This window comes from Pteronotus mesoamericanus, unplaced genomic scaffold (genome assembly GCF_021234165.1).
Source record: "Pteronotus mesoamericanus isolate MK-2021 breed Mesoamerican mustached bat unplaced genomic scaffold, CSHL_Meso_final scaffold_54, whole genome shotgun sequence".
Taxonomy (NCBI): domain Eukaryota; kingdom Metazoa; phylum Chordata; class Mammalia; order Chiroptera; family Mormoopidae; genus Pteronotus; species Pteronotus mesoamericanus.
In genome coordinates this window covers 57,508,411-57,512,207 of record NW_026555321.1, presented here as the reverse complement: position 1 = coordinate 57,512,207, position 3,797 = coordinate 57,508,411, and the positions used below count along the sequence as shown (strand labels likewise).

Genomic DNA, 3,797 nt, shown 5'->3' with positions numbered 1-3,797 from the left:
TAGAAGGAATCCAAAGCAGGCTGGATGAAGCCGAGGATCGAATCAGTGAGATGGAGGATAAGGTACAAAAAGCTCCCAGAAAGAACGAGAAATGGGAAAAAGACACAAAAAGAATGAAGAGGCATTTAGGGAAATGCAGGACAACCTGAAACGCAATAATATCCGTATAATAGGGATCCCAGAAGGAGAAGAAGAGGAGCAAGGGATAGAGAACCTCCTCGAAAAAGTAATGATGGAAAACTTCCCTAATGGGAGGAGAGAAAGGCTCTCATGGATCCAGGAGGCACAGAGGACCCCACTCAAGAGGGACTCAAAGAGGTCCACTCCAAGACACATCATCATTAAAATGGCAAATGTCAAAGACAAAGAGAATCCTCAAGGCAGCAAGGGAGAAGGAGAAAGTAACATACAAGGGGGTCCCGATACGCCTAGGAGCTGACTTCTCAACAGAAACACTACAAGCCAGAAGGGCATGGCAACAAAATTTCCAAGCCATGAAAAGCAAGGGCCTACAGCCAAGGCTGCTCTACCCAGCTAGGCTCTCCATTAAAATAGAAGGGGAAATACGGAGTTTCCCAGACAAGAGAAAACTAAAAGAATACATCTCTACCAAACCAGCACTCCAAGATATGCTAAGGAGACTGGTTTAAGCAGACGAAGGAAAAGAATGAGAGAGAGAGGAACACAGGTACAAAGAGAAGAGATGAGTAAGTTTCTATCAGTAATATCTCTCAATGTGAATGGACTAAATGCCCCAATCAAAAGACACAGGGTAGCTGAATGGATAAGAAACCATGACCCACACATATGCTGCCTACAAGAGACCCACCTCAGAGCCAGAGACCTACACAGATTGAAAGTAAGGGATGGAAAATAATATTCCAAGCAAATTGGCAAAGGAAAAAGGCCAGGGTTGCCATACTTGTATCAGACGAAGTAGATTTCAAAACAAAGGCCATAAAAAGAGACCCAGAGGGGCACTTTATAATACTTAAAGGAAGAATCTATCAAGAAGACATCAACATTGGAAACTTACATGCTCCCAATATAGCAGCCCCCAAGGTTATAAGGAAATTGTTGGACACTTCAAAAAAGATATAGACAGCAACACACTCATAGTAGGGGATTTCAACACCCCGCTGTCAAAAATGGACACATCTTCCAAACAAAACATTAATAAACATAGTGTGGCGCTGAATGACACACTGAATCAAAGAGACTTAACTGACATATATAGAACCTTACATCCCAAAGAAGAAAAATACACATTCTTTTCAAATGCTCATGGCAGTTTTTCAAAGATAGACCACATGATAGGACACAAAGCAAGCCTCAGCAAATTCAGGAAAATTGAAATACTACCAAACTTTTTCTCGGACCACAAGGGCTTGCAACTGGAAATCAACCTCAAAGAGAAACTTCAAAAACTTGCAAACTCATGGAGACTCAACAGTAGGCTATTAAACAATGAATGGGTCAATAATGAGATAAGAGAAGAAATCAAAAAGTTTCTGGAAACAAATGAAAATGAACAGACACTTGCCCTGGCGCTGTCTCTATGGAGCTCAATGTACTCCGGACGGGCACTGGGCGACTCTGTGCTCGCTGAGGAAAAGTAATTAGACATGGGCAAAGGAGATCCTAAGAAGCCGAGAGGCAAAATGTCATCATATGCTTTCTTTGTGCAAACTTGCCGGGAGGAGCACAAAATAAGCACCCAGATGCTTCAGTCAACTTCTCAGAGTTTTCTAAGAAGTGCTCAGAGAGGTGGAAGACCATGTCTGCCAAAGAGAAAGGAAAATATGAAGACATGGCAAAGGCGGACAAGGCTCGTTATGAAAGAGAAATGAAAACTTATATTCCTCCTAAAGGGGAAACAAAAAAGAAGTTCAAGGATCCCAATGCACCCAAGCGGCCTCCTTCGGCATTTTTCTTGTTTTGTTCTGAGTATCACCCAAAAATCAAAGGAGAGCATCCCGGCCTATCCATTGGTGATGTTGCAAAGAAGCTGGGAGAGATGTGGAATAACACTGCTGCAGATGACAAGCAGCCTTATGAAAATAAGGCTGCTAAGCTGAAGGAGAAATATGAAAAGGATATTGCTGCATACCAAGCTAAAGGAAAGCCTGATGCTGCAAAAAAGGGAGTTGTCAAGGCTGAAAAAAGCAAGAAAAAGAAGGAGGAGGAGGAAGATGAAGAAGATGAGGATGAAGATGAAGAAGATGAAGATGAAGAAGATGATGATAATGACTAAGCTGGTTCTAGCGCAGTTTTTTTTCTTGTCTATAAAGCATTTAACCCCCCTGTACACAACTCACTCCTTTTAAAGAAAAAAATTGAAATGTAAGGCTGTGTAAGATTTGTTTTTAAACTGTACAGTCTCTTTTTTTGTATAGTTAACACACTACCGAATGTGTCTTTAGATAGCCCTGTCCTGGTGGTATTTTCAATAGCAACTAACCTTACCTGGTACAGTATGGGGGTTGTAAATTGGCATGGAAGTTTAAAGCAGGTTCTTGTTGGTGCACAGCACAAATTAGTTATATATGGGGATGGTAGTTTTTTCATCTTCAGTTGTCTCTGATGCAGCTTATACAAAATAATTGTTGTTCTGTTAACTGAATACCACTCTGTAATTGCAAAAAAAAAAAGTTGCAGCTGTTTTGTTGACATTCTGAATGTTTCTAAGTAAATGCAATTTTTTTATTAAAAAAAAAAAAGAAAATGAACAGACAACAGTCCAAAACCTATGGGACACAGCAAAGGCAGTCCTCAGAGGGAAGTTCATAGCAATACAGGCATACCTACAAAATATAGAAACATTTCAAATAAAAGACCTAACACTACAACTTCAAGAACTGGAGAAACAACAACAAATAAATCCCAGAGCAAGGAGAAGGAAGGAAATAGTCAAGATTAGAGCAGAACTGAATGACATAGAGATGAAAAGAACAGTTCAGAGGATCAACCAATCCAGAAGCTGGTTCTTTGAAAAGATAAATAAAATTGACAAGCCTTTAAGCAGACTCATCAAGAATAAAAGGGAGAGGACCCAAATTAATAATATCAGAAATGAAAGAGGAGAAATAACAACGGATACCACAGAAATACAAAGGATCATCAGAAACTACTCTGAAAAATTATATGCCAAGAAATTTGAAAATCTTGATGAAATGGACAAATGTTTAGAAAAGTATAATCTTCCAACACTGAGGGAGGACGAAACAGAAAGCTTGAGCAGACCGATAACAGCTGGGGAAATGGAAGCAGTAATCAAGAAACTCCCGGCACACAAAAGCCCAGGGCCGGACGGTTTCCCAGGAGATTTCACAAAACATTTAAGGAAGAGCTAATCCCTGTCCTTCTCAGACTATTCCAAGAAATCCAAGAGGAGGGAAGACTCCCAGACTCTTTCTATGAGGCCAGCATCACCCTGATCCCAAAACCAGATAAAGATCCTACGAAGAAAGAAAACTACAGGCCAATTTCGCTGATGAACATAGATGCTAAAATCCTCAACAAAATATTGGGAAACCGCATCCAGCAATACATTCAAAAGATTATCCATCACGATCAAGTGGGATTCATCCCAGGCATGCAGGGATGGTTCAATATACGCAAATCGGTAAACGTGATACATCACATAAATAAAAGACAAGACAAAAACCACATGATCATCTCGATAGATGCAGAAAAAGCGTTCAATAAGGTACAGCACCCATTTATGATCAAAAACACTCAGCAAAATGGGAATAAATGGGGCATTCCTCAACATAATAAAGGCCATATATGAAAAA

At 40.2% G+C, this 3,797-nt stretch overlaps 1 pseudogene; it reads left to right on the top strand.

The window, feature by feature from the left end:
- The first annotated feature begins 1,583 nt into the window (after positions 1–1,583).
- LOC129088508 (high mobility group protein B1-like) lies at positions 1,584–2,254 on the top strand (annotated as a pseudogene).
- The last annotated feature ends 1,543 nt before the right edge of the window (positions 2,255–3,797 follow it).